Source organism: Sorex fumeus, unplaced genomic scaffold (genome assembly GCF_029834395.1).
Source record: "Sorex fumeus unplaced genomic scaffold, SorFum_2.1 ptg000043l, whole genome shotgun sequence".
NCBI classification, from domain to species: domain Eukaryota; kingdom Metazoa; phylum Chordata; class Mammalia; order Eulipotyphla; family Soricidae; genus Sorex; species Sorex fumeus.
In genome coordinates this window covers 4173339-4186641 of record NW_026606100.1, presented here as the reverse complement: position 1 = coordinate 4186641, position 13303 = coordinate 4173339, and positions in this window count along the sequence as shown.

Genomic DNA, 13303 nt, shown 5'->3' with positions numbered 1-13303 from the left:
TGATGTGACTGTCCCTTCTAAATTAGTAAATTTGACATTAGTCCTCACAGGACCTTTCTTGAATTTCACGAAATTCACGGGGAAGAGTACATAGCCCAAAGCACTACTCATTCCCCCTTGAGACAACAAAAACGAATGAGAAAACGTAGCACATGCAGAGCATGTAGGAAGGACACTCTGGGTTCTACCCCAGCACCAAAAACAAAATATAAATCAATACAAATAGAGAACGATGCTGGGGGGAGCAGGAGACAGCTCAAAGAACTGGTGCGTATTTACATGTGACAGCCCAGTTTGGATTTCCACCAAGACACCACATGGTCCCCTAAGCACTGCTGATGTGTCCCCTCCACTTCCTCCCCAAAACAGTTAAAGATATTAAAACAAGTGTTGGAGAGATAGTACAGTGGGTAAGGTGCTTGCCTTGCATGTGGACCGACCCAGTTGGATCCCCAGCATCCCGTATGATCCCCTGAATACTGCCAGGAATAATTCCTGAGTGCTGAGCCAGGAGTAACCCCTGAGCATCACTTGGTATAGACCAAAACCACAAAATAAACAATAAATATTATTAAAGATTTTAAAACAAATTATGAAATTACCGCGGGGCTGGAGAGGTGGAGAGAGAGGCAGAGTGAGGAAAGTGAAAATAAAGGGAAGAAGAGAAGTAACATTCTATGAACAGAGCTCAGTAGGGGAGTCTAGTTCAATAAACTACTAGAAAAAAAAAAGAACTAACCAAAGATAAGCAAATGAAAGCTATAAGATAGGTGATGGATTTGGTTTTGGTCAGTTTTGTTTTGTTTTCCCCTAAACTGGAACTCAGTTCCAAATGATAACTTTCAGAGTCTAGAGAGCCAGTACAGCTGGTAGGCTCTTGCCTTGCATGCTAGTATCTGGAAGCCTATATGGTCCCCTGAGCCCTCCAGAAGTGATTATAGAGCCAGGAGTAAACCCTAAACACTGTCAGGTGTGCCCCCCCCCTCCAAAAAATAACTTTAAATGATAACTTTCAAATACAGTCAGAGGTCTGGTGGGTACTCACTTGTTGGAAACATAAGAAATTGCTGTATAATTTTCCTTTCCTTTTTAATGATAATGAGGGTTTTATGGGGGGAGGGTCAAACCCTGCTATACTGGGGTGGTACTCCTGACTCTCTGTTCAGAGTCACTGTCTGTAGTGTCGTGAGAAACGTGTGGTGGTGGGGATCAAATATAGGCAAGACACATTTTGTATATACTCAGTCCATTGAGCTATGTCTCTGGCCTGTCTCAAAGCTTCCAAATATGAATCTGACAATATGAGCCCAAACTAAAAATCTCTGGTTTGGGTTTTGTTTTTGGACCACATCTGGTAATGTTCAATTTACTCCTGATTCTGCACTCAGGAATCACTCCTGGCGGTACTTGGGGGACCCTATGGGATGCTGGGAATTGAACCCAGGTCGTCCGCGTGCAAGGCAAACACCCTACCTGCTGTGCTACTGCTCCAGTCCCTAAAAGTCTTTTAAAACAATCATATTCTGGATGTTTGGGATAAAGAGATCTCTCAACAAGCTGAGTGCATGCCTATATGCAATTTCTGTCCCCCGAGTAGCTCTTGAGTATTACTGAGTATTATCAGGAATGATACCAAGCCCAGAGTACCATCAGGTTTGTTCCAACCCTCCCCTCTAAAATACAGAAAACAAACCCATAAAAATAATCAGACAAGACTGAGAATATGGTTAAGCACAGGTCACATGATTCACATGTATGAGGTTAGTGTTAAACCCCCACATCACAATGGAAAAGTAAAACAAGCAAACCATTTTTTTTTTTTTGCTTTTTGAATCATATCTAGTGATGTTCCAGGGTTACTCCTGGCTCTGCACTCAGAAATTATTCCTGGCGGCGCTCAGGGACCATAGACAATGCTGAGGATCGAACCTTGGTCAGCCTTGTGCAAGACAAATGCACTACCAGCTGTACTATTGCTCCAGCCCAATCATATACCTTCTTACTCTAGTCATTCCTCTGTTAAGTTAGAGCCAGAGAAATAATACAGACATTAAGGTACTTGCCTTGCATATGACCAACCTTGGTTCAATCCTCAGCATCAGAGTCACCCTGAACACCACCTAAAACTCAAATATATAAAGTATATTATATAATTATATTTTATTATATATTATGAATATGTTTCATATATGTGTGTATTAAATACTGTATCATAAAATCACATAATATAGTTAAATGTATTTAATAATGCCTCCAGTTTCCACCCAAGCCTTTCCCTGCCGGGCATTCTATAAAGTCCTGGGGCCAGAGAAATAGTACAGCAGGTAAGACTCTTGCCTTACATGTGGCTGACCCAGGTTCGATCCCCAGAATCCCATGGAGTGCCCCCAAGCACCACCAGGAGTGATTTCTGAGGGCAGAGCCTGGAGCAACACCTGAGCATTGTCGGGTATAGCAAAAGTTTTTTTAAAAAATCCAAGTACAGTTTCTCCTGCTCCAGTGTCATATGACATAAGCACCTCAATCTAGAAATTGGGGGGCAGTTACAGAATAGTAAAGAAACAGCATATTTCAAAGTGCTATTTTCCCTGACAGCAGCCCAATAAACCTTGGGTGGTTGGTAATCTGAAAATATACAGTGGGGACATTAAGAGAGAGAGAGAGAGAGAGAGAGAGAGAGAGAGAAAGAGACAGACAGACAGACAGACAGAGACAGAGAGAGACAGAGAGAGAATTGGGTTCCTACTGCATCCCAACTCTATCCAGGTTCTGTGTCTACGTAATATTGAGACAGAGCCTCTCTGATTCCCTTCCTAGTCACTTGGAAGCCATCATGGCCCCTCCCCAGGGGGCTCATAGGAGGGCTAAATGAGATAAGATTGGGCTGGTACAGAACCAGGATCTGGCAAGTCCTGGGAATTTTATGGTTGCTATATCCTCTAGGCTGGGTCAGGTGAAGATGATAGAACTGATTTGTTACCTTTTTTCCAGCATCTCTTTTCAACAACAACAACAAAAACAAAACTAGAAAAACCAAAAAAGGGGTAATTTTTAAAAAAATCTCAAAAGGGCTAATCATGGTTTCCTAACATTATATTCAGGATTCCCCACCACCACCACTTCATTTAAACACAGTGGTTTACAATGTAGTTCATGATAATTGGTTGCAGGCATTCAATATTCCAACACCAATCCCATCACCACCATCACCTTCCCTCCACCATCATCTCCATTTTCCTAAGACGTTACTTTTTTGTTTTGGTTTGATTTGATTTGAGGCCATAGGCAGAGTCTCAAGGGCTACTCCTAGGCTGGAGCCAGAAGTTGCTGCTCCCACTGGTGCTGGGGAACCACAGGATGCCAGGGATAAAACCCTAACCTCCAGCATCAAAGCATGAGAACCAGCCCTTTGCGCCATCTCCCTAGCCCAAGACAGTCAGACTAATTTTTATTAGTGAAACACCATGAGGTACAGTTTCTTTCTTTCTTTTTTCTTTCTTTCTTTCTCTCTTTTCTTTTCTTTCGGGGGGCATACCCGGAGATGCCAAGGGGTAACACCTGGCTCTCTACTCAGGAATTACTCTGCTGGTTCTGGTAGATCATATGGGATGCTGGGAATCAAACCCAGGTCAGCCACGTGCAAGATAAGCGCCCTGCTCGCAGTACCATCACTACAAACCCCTCCTTGTATTTTTCAAGAGCTATTTTTGTAAATAGATGATATATTTCTGCATTGAAAACAAAGACACATTGGGGCTGGAGCAATAGCACAGCGGGTAGGGCATTTGCCTTGAAGGAGGCTGACCCGGGTTCAATTCCCAGCATCCCATATGGTCCCCTGAGCACCATCAGGAGTGATTCCTGAGTGAAAAGCCAGGAGTAACCCCTGAGCATCGCCAGGTGTGACCCAAAAAGAAAAAAATTATCTAAACAATGAAAACAAAGACACATATACACACACACACACACACACACACACACACACGAAGAAAAGAAGACTTTTCCCTTAAGGGCCAGGAGATAGTATAACAGGTAGGGAGCTTGTCTTGTCCTTGGTCCCCTAAGCACTTCCAGCAGTGAATCCCAAGCACAGAGTCAGGAGTAAGCCCCACCTTAGCCTAGAGAACTTGTTTTCAGCTTAACCCTTCTCGGGGACACTTCTCACCTCCTACTGCTACTGGGTATTGGTCATTTGGTAGGAGTTGTGGGGACGGGAAGACTTCTCCTTGTTCATTCTTGTATACCCAAAATCTCCCTCACACCAACCCCCCAAAAATGGAGCTCAGTTAAAAGTTTCGTGGGCTGGACAGAACTGATTGCTGAAAGGAAGTAAAGGGCTGTACGTGATAAACTTTCAGTAACTGTATTGCAAACCAAAATGCCCAAAAGCAAAGAGAGAGACAGAGACAGAGACAGAGACAGAGAGAAGTGTCTGCCATAGAGGCAGGCTGGGGATGGTGTGGATAGCAGGAAGGAAACTAGGGACATCGGTGGTGGGAGATGTAGACTGGTGAAGGGATGGGGATGGGTGTCGGAACATTGCATGACTGAAACCCAATCATGAACAACTTTGTGAAGTGTATCTCACAGTGACTCGACAAAAATAAATAAATAAAAATTAAATGGGGCCCGGAGAGATAGGTCATTGCGTATTTGCAAAACATGCTTTTGGAGGCCCATGATGCATCTCCGCCTCTGCAGGTTACCCAAAGCAGCATCAGGAACAAGTCCCGGAGAACAGACCTAGGTATATTCCCTGAGCACCCCAGGGTTTAGCCAAAAAAAAAAAAAAAAGGTCAAATGAATGAGGGATCCAGTTCACCCAGACATCTGCTCCCCCAACCATGTAGGATTCCTGCACCCTTGTCTCAGGAAGACATTGTGGGTGGTTCCCTGGTGCACAAACTCTGCGTTCAGGTCACTCCACCAGGAGCAGAATCTCTTGCCAGACAACAGCCCCACCCAAGTTCTGATTATGATATTGGCTCCCATCCTTGATTGAATCTCACCCTGTGTGTGGGCAAAGACTTGGCACAGCACTCCTGTTTTATCAGTCTCTGAGAAGGGTGTGGCTACTACCCCATTTTCTTTCTTTCTCATTTGATTTTATTTTGGTTTTGGGGCCACACCCAGTGAGGCTCAGGGGTGACCCCTTGCTCTGCACACAGGGATTACTCCTGGAGGTGTTTGGGGACTATATGGGGTTTTGGGGATGAAACCCAGGTTGGCTGAGTGCAAGTCAAGCACTCTACCCACAGTACTATCACTCCATCTGCCTTTTACTTCTTTTTTATTTGATTTTATTTCAGTTTGGAGGCCATACCCAGTGGTACTTGAAGCTGCTCCCAGCTCCACATTCAGGGATCATCTCTTTTGGTTTGTGTTTTTTTTTTTTTGGAGTTGCACCTAGATGCTCAGGATCCATGCCAGGGATCACTACTGGTGAGCTTGGGGAGACCATATGGGGTGTCGAGGATCAATCCCAGGTCAGCGGTGTGCAAGGTAAATGCCCTACCCACTGTATTATCTCTCTGACCCTATACCCAGCATTATTAACTGAAGAAAAGTCCCCTGACATGCACATTCCCTAGAGTGGAGGCTGTGCCTGGTGAAGGGGAGACCCTACCTCACACATCACCTCACCTCACTTTGCCATCCCAGGCACCCTGAGACCTAGCATGTTCAGGACTCTGCTGCCATTCAGTCCACACTGCTGGCCCTCATGGGCAAGTTAGGCACGCTGTATGGCTAGACCTCTCACTGTCCCTGTCCCAGTGGCCACAGAAAGAGCTTTCTGTCGTTTTAAATCTGATTGCTCTTTCTAAAGCGATCTCTGCTTTGCAGGCTGAAAGCTGGGCTTCCATACCCAAGACTGCGAGGTCCCCTGTGCATTGCCAGGAGCAACCTCCTGGCTGCTGGGCAGCTGAGCCCCTGAACACCACTGGGGGAGGCCCCCCAATTAAAAATACATAAAATAAAATAGCAACCCTTTAGCCTGTCCTGGCCCCCTACCTGTGCCATCCAGGACAACTTTACTCACAGTCACCCGTGCTCCCTAGAACATCAGCGCCATGAAAGGCAGTTGACTGCCACTGTCTAATGCAGCCAGAACTAATTCAGACAAAATCAGACACCTACAGGGTCCGTGACAGCTTAGTGCCCCCGTAAATGAATATGTGAGACCCAAAGTCAGAGGAGTGAGACCAGGTGGAGAAGCCAAGAGAGGGGGGCTTTTGAACCCCACAGAGGAGCCTGGCAGGGCTGGTGCCAACCTCACAGGTCCATGGAGTATGATGAGAACAAAGAGAGTAGACTTTCGTGGGCTAGGCCATTGTCAAATTTTGCCCAGCAGATATGCAGAGGAGCCCAGCCCACAGGTAGCCTGGGGACACCCAAGGAATGGCAGGACAGCCCTGGTGGCCAGACAGGGGCAGGGGGAAGGAAATGCTTCTTGCTAAGTCATCCAAGACATTTGGCTGAGTGAAAGAAATAAGCTGCGGAACAATATGTACCATGCAATCACATTGTTTTTGGTGTGTGTGTTTGTTTGGGGGCCACACCCAGCTGTGCTCAGAGGTTACTCCTGGCTCTGCACTCAGGAATCACTCCTGGCAAGCTTTGGGGGACCATAGGGGATGCTGGGTACAAAACCCTGGTTGTCTGTATAAAAGGCAAGTATCCTTCATGCTATACTATCGCTCCAGATCCCCAGTAACACTTCTGCTTTCTTAGGCATTATATCCAATATTCCATTCCTGTGCATGTTCATTATCACTAAGAAAGCTGGGGCAGGCAGTAATACTGGAAGCAGGACTATAATAATTACCAAACTATAATAACCAAAGGTGAAAATGCACTTGTTGGGGTCGGAGAGAGAGTACAATGAGTAGAAAGACAGCAGAGCAGGTAGGGCTCTTGCCTTGCACGTGGCCAATCCGAGCTCAATTCCTAACTCCTTATATGTTCCCCCAAGTTCCAAAAGGAGTGATCCCTGAGCACTGATCCAGGAGTAAGGCCTGAGCACTAGCTGGAGTGATCCAAAAACAAAACAAACAAAAAAGTGCTGTTGGGGCTGGAGTGATAGCACAGCGGGTAGGGCATTTGCCTTGCATGCGGCTGACCTGGGTTCGATTCCCAGCATCCCATATGGTCCCTCGAGCACCGCCAGGAGTAATTCCTGAGTGCATAAACCATGAGTAACCCCTGTGCATTGCCGGGTGTCACCCAAAAATAGCAAATAAAAAAAAAAAGTACCTGTTAAGGAGGCAGGCTGGGGGTGGGAGGGAGCGTGGGACATTAGTGGTGGGACATAGATAGTGGTAATGGGGTGTGGTAGTGGGGTTGACACTGGAATATTATATGCCTGAAACTCTATCATGAACCACTTTATAAATCACGGTGCCTTAAGAAAAAAAATATATATATATTTTTTGCTTTTTTGGGTCACACCTGTGATGCTCAGAAGTTACTCCTGGCTCATGCACTCAGGAATCACTCCTGGGAGTGCTCAGGGGACTACATGGGATGCTGGGGATCAAACCACAGGTGGCCACGTGCAAGGCAAATGCCCTACCCACTGTGCTATTGCTCCACCCCCTAAGAAAATTTTATTTTAGGGAGCCAGAGCGATAGAACAAGTGGAAGGGCATTTGCTTTGCACGTGGCCACCTGGGGTTTGATCCCCAGCATCCCATGTAGTCCCCTGAGCAAACCTTTGGGTATAACCCAAAAAGACAAAAATAATAAAGAAAATTTTATTTTATTTGTTTATTTATTTATTTTTTGGTTTGGGGGCCACACCTGACAGTGCTCAGAATTTACTCCTGGCTCTGCACTCAGGGATCTGTCCTGGCAGTGCTTGGGGACCATATAGGGTACTGGGGATCAGAACCAGTTTCACTGCTTGCAAGGAAGCCATCCTACCCACCATACTCTCTCGTGCTTAAAAAATTTACTTATTTATTTTTTGCATTCTCCACATTTAATACCAGATACTACTATATTATTGGAATTGTCATGTGTTCTTAGTACTTTGACTTTTTTGTTTTGTCTTGTTTTTGGGTCACACCCGGCAATATTCAGGGGTTACTCTGACTTTGCACTCAGGAATCACTTCTGGCAAGGCTGAGGGGACCATACTGGGTACTAGGGATCAAACCCGGGTTAGCCATGTGCAATGCAAGCTGCCTACTTGCTGTACTGTAGCTTCAGTCTCCCTTTGATTATTTTTTAGATAAACAGCTGTGTCACTGTCCAGTACAGAGGTTAAGGTATTTGCCTTGTATGTAATCTACCTATTTAGATTCCTAGTACCATATAAGGTCCCCTGAGCACCTCCAGAGTGACCCCTGAACACAGATCCAGGAAGAAGCCTTGAACACCACACACACAAAAAAAGGAAAACCAAGACCCCAAGTTCTCGGCAACACATGGACCCCCAAGTACTGCCAGATGTACCCCAGTGGCCCTAGAGCCCTTCTGGGTGTGGCACCTGTAAAAGAAGGATGGCACAGGAATGGCTCAATGGACTCCAGCACAGGCCTGAGGGAGCCTCAGGCCCTTTCCCGGGACCAGATGGGCCCATGGGCACTGCCATGTGCTACCTGAACCCATTACCCCCCAAAAAAATTATGAAATGGGGCCAGAGAGATCGTACAGGGTTAAGGCAGTCACTTGGCTTTGCACTAGGTCCACTTGGGTTTTATCCCGGCATCCCACATGGCCCTCTGAGCCCCACCAGGAGTGATCCCTAAACACAGAGCCAGAAATAAATCCTGAGCACTGTTGCGTGTGGCCCCAAGAGAAACACAGAACAGACAATCATGAAACGAAAAATGAGGAAAATCTCAGTGAGGATTCCCTTTTTTGCTACCCCCTGCTTGACTGAAATTCCCCGAGATGTGACTCCCCCAGACCATTATCTCCCTCGCTCGCCCTTTGGATTCCTGAGCAGCCTCTGCCATTAGATTAGCGGGGTCTATTCTGAACAACAGCTGTACAGGTGAATGGCTGGATGACGTAGGACCCTTCCTCCCAAGGAGATAGGCAAGGTGGCAGTTTGTGTTTCTGGGGTAATCCAGTTCCTGGTGAGGTTGAATTTGAATCTGCCTGTGCTACTGCCCAAGCAATTACTCTAGAACTAACCTCCCGACCTTAGTTTTCTCACCTGTAAAATGGGTTTGATAGCTGTATCTTCTCCAAGGCTCAGAGCGGGCAAACAGAGGCCCAGCAGAGCCTGGGCAGAAGAGTGAAGGAGAAGGGTACAAAAAAAGAGTCCCTGGGACATGGGGCCCATGTGGTGTAAGATTCTCCAGTTCCCACCCCCCTTCCAGCCCCAGGCTCCTTTCAGCTGCTGGGAATGGGGGACAGGTGTAGAGAAAACATTTCCTTTCTAAACCCCCAAACCCCAGTTGGGGTGCAAGACAGAAGTCCCAGAGGACCGCTGTGGGGCCTTGCTTGGGCAGCAAGGGGCAGGGGAGCTGACCGCGGCCACACCAGGAGGAGCTCAGGCCATGGAATTTCCAAATTCCAGCTTCTCCCAGGAGGCTCCCAGCTCCATGACCCAGTGGGGCTTCCCGAGGTCCCAGTGGGGGAGGGGACCAGCTCCCTCCTGGTTGAGGAGACCAGGAAGCCCCTGGGCTGGGACAGCAGCCCCTGGTCACAGTCACGAGGGAGGCTGGGCTCAGTGGCCCTTATCTTGCCTGACCTTGTGGGCCTGACCACTCCCTCCTTCTGGAAAATGCGGCCCCCTGCCCTCCCTGAGGAGGCCTTTTTCTCCCTAAATCCAGATGATCCTCGGTGGGGGTGTGCACAGCACCCCAATCTACCCTTGGGCCCAACGCCCTGGGGAGCGCCCTGGCCGGCTCCCAACCTCCCTCCAGGCCCTCCCCCGAGTCCCCGGGCATCTGTGACTCAGCAGGTCTGTACCTGCAGACGCCCCCTCCCCCCGCGCTGAGCAGCCCGGGTTGCCCAAGCCCAAACTGCAGCCGCTCCCAGAACCTCCCGCCCTGCCCCCACCAGCTCGGCCAATTTGAATTCCTGACTATTCCTCCCAGGCCTCCTCCCTAGACCCAGGCCCTGCCCCCAGGCAGGAGGAAGGAATCTTCCCGATAAGGGCAAGGGGCAAAGGGACACACCTGGCTTCAGACCCCCATGGCTGGCTCAGGCCACCCAACTGAACTCAACGACCTTGCCGAGCCCCCTCTGCCCTTGGAGGCTGCCCTGGGAGAACGGGGGAAACGGTGATGCTTGTCCAGGGAGTCCTACCTCTGTGAGCCGGGACGCAGGGTACGGGAGCAGCCGAGATCAGGCCCCCAGCACGTTCCTGGGGCAGGCTGGGTCAGCAGGCCGTGGGTGCCTCTCCTCACTGGGGAGCAGGTCAACCCCGAGCCCCCGTGCCTGCCCCCGGCCGGGTCGAGCTCCCCTGCTACGTGCACCAGCGCCAGGCACAAGACGCGGAGATAGTCCCGGTCTGCTGGGGAGGCTTCGAGTCAATGAGTAATTCCAGGGCACAGGGATTATGGCCAGGCACGAGGGAGGGGCAGCTAAGTCCCGCAAGGGAGGGGCAGGGGCAGGATGTGAAAGCTGCCCCTCTTAGGGTGGGATGTGGGCGTTGCTGAAGGACATCTTGGCCTAGTGGACAGTCTGGAGCACAGTCTGGCAGGGCAGGCTGGGAGACCCATGCTCAGGAAGCAGAACTTGAAGCTCTGGGTCTCACAACTGCTTACCCAAAGACGACAAGATTTGGGGAATTGGTTTGGTTTGGTTTGGTTTGGTTTGGTTTGGTTTGGTTTGGTTTGGTTTGGGTGGGGGGCACACACAGCGGTGCTCTGGGCTGATTCCTGACTCTGAACTCAGAGGTCACTCCGAGCTGGGCTCAGAGGATCATATGGGCTACCAAGGATCAAACTCTTATCTGTCACTGGCGCTGCCCCCCGTACTATCACTCTGGCCCAATTCGGAGGTTTTCTTTATTTATCACCAGGCTGGCAATCCCACCCAGCATAGAGGACATGAGTTCCACCACGGAGACACGTCCCCAGACAAGATTCAGACTTAGCCACCACCCCACTCTCAGGCCTCCGGGAAGGCAACCCTCTTATCAGAACATAGAGTGCCATGATCAGGGAAGGGCAGCTTTGTCAGTTAGAGGAAGGAGTGAGGGAAGATTCCCTGAGGATGCAGGGTGCAGTGGGGCACATAAGCCTTAGTTCTCAGACGCCAGAGCTGCTAGAGGGGGGTCTCCAAATGCAGGGCGTTCTAGCCCAGAGCACAGCTGTGGAAGCCTCCGGCCGTTGGGGACAGGGAGTGATGGGGCTGAGCCCAGAGCCTGGGGGGGACCTGTGGGACCAGATGGTGTGCCAGTGGTGCCACCGTGGCTCCAGGAGACCTCTGTGCCCAGGCTCCACCTGGTTGCATAAGATTGGAGTTGGGCCAGCATGTTCTACCATAGGTGGAACCCCTGACTGCCAACAGGTCCCCACCCAGTCTCCAAATCTGACCTCCATCAAGTGAGACGGGAAGGGGGATGCGATCAAATGGTCAAATGAGGCTAACACGGACCTAGGGGTCAGAGACACAGTACAGAGACTAAGACATTTGCTTTGCATGCGGCCAACCCTGGTTTGAATTCCTGGAACCCCATCTGATCCCCTGAACATTGCCAGGAGTGATCCCTGAGCACAGAGACAGGAGAAAGCTCTGAGCACCGCCTGTGTGACCCCAAAAATAAGAAATAAAAAGTCCCTAGGAGGTGCTCCTGAGATTTAATTCTCAGCATAGGCGGGGTGGGGTGGGGTGGAATAGAACTTGAGGTGTCATACATGCAAAGCAAGTGCTCTCTCCCTGGGCTACATCCCCAGCCCTCTGAGACTTTGTTTTCATTTGGGGAGGCATCCCCTTACCCACTGGTGCTCAGGGGTTACTCCTGCCATAGTGCTCAGGATCTATTTCCTGTAGCGCTTAGGGGACTGTGCAGTTCTGAGGCTCCACCCCAAGATTCCCACATGCAAAATAAGTGCTTCAGTTCTTTGAGCTATTCCTCCAGACCCTGAGATATTTTTTGTTAGGATCATACACAGTGATGCTGAGGGACCAAGGTCACTTGCAGCACTGTGTGGAGGGGGTGTGTATGGTGCTTGGGATCCAACCCTCAGACTCAAGCGTGCAAGGCATATGCTCTACCACTCTTTGTTTGTTGTTTGGCCACACCTGATGAGATTCGGGGGTTACTTCTAGCTCTGCAATAAGGAATTACTCCAGGAGGGTTCGGGCGACCATATGGGATGTTGGGGACCGAACCCAGGTTGGCCACATGCCAGGCCACCTTACCAATATACTATCTCTCCAGCCCCTGCTCTACCACCTAGGCCACATATTACATCTTCTGGTCTGCAGAAATGGCTTGCTGGGCTGAGTGCAAACTTTGCATATAGGAGACCTGGGTTCTGTCTCTGACGCCATAGGATCCCCCAAACACTGCCAGGAGTCACCTCTGAGCAAAGAGCCAGGAATAGTTTCTGAACATCTCCCAGAGTGCCAACCCCAAATGTCCTTACTGGATTCTGTGAGCAAAGATTTCACACTCAGAGACCTCTCAGCAAAAGAGGATAGCAGGGCCCGGAGAAATAGCACAGAGAATAGGGCGCTTGCCTTGCACACAACAGACCTGGGTTGGATTCATGAGTTCCCAGATGGTCCCTTGAGCACTGTCAGGAGTGATCCTTGAGGGCAGAACCAGGAGTAATCCCTAACATTTCCAGGCACGGCCCTAAAACACAAATAAATAAATAAATAAAAACAAAAGAGGAGAATAGGGGGTCTGTAGGGCGTTTGCCTTGCATGCAGTGAACCCGGGTTTGATTCCCAGTTTTCCATATGATTCCCAAACACCGCGACGAGTAGTTCCTGAGCACAGAGCCAAGAGTAACCCCCTGAGCATTGCTGGGTGTGCCCTCATCTGCCTGCCGCCCCCCAAAAAAAAGGAGGAGAACATAGGGTCAGGCTCACAGTCCTTGCCCCAGAACTCTTCAGAGTCTCCCAATGCTGCCCCGCCCCCTCTTCTGAGCTGGGTGTTCAGGACCAGTGGTACTCAGGACTTACTCCTGACAGCTTTGGGAGATTGTCAGCTGTGCCAGAGATTAAACTGGGATTGGCCACTTGCCACTTGTCTCCAACCTCCCCTTTGCCCACTCTGTAAGCTCCTCTGCCCTCGGCCAGCTGGGGCCCCCCCTACCCCAACCCTTCCCACCTCTGGGACAAGCCTGCACAGGCTTTAGGCCTCCTGGTATGTGTGTGGGACTCT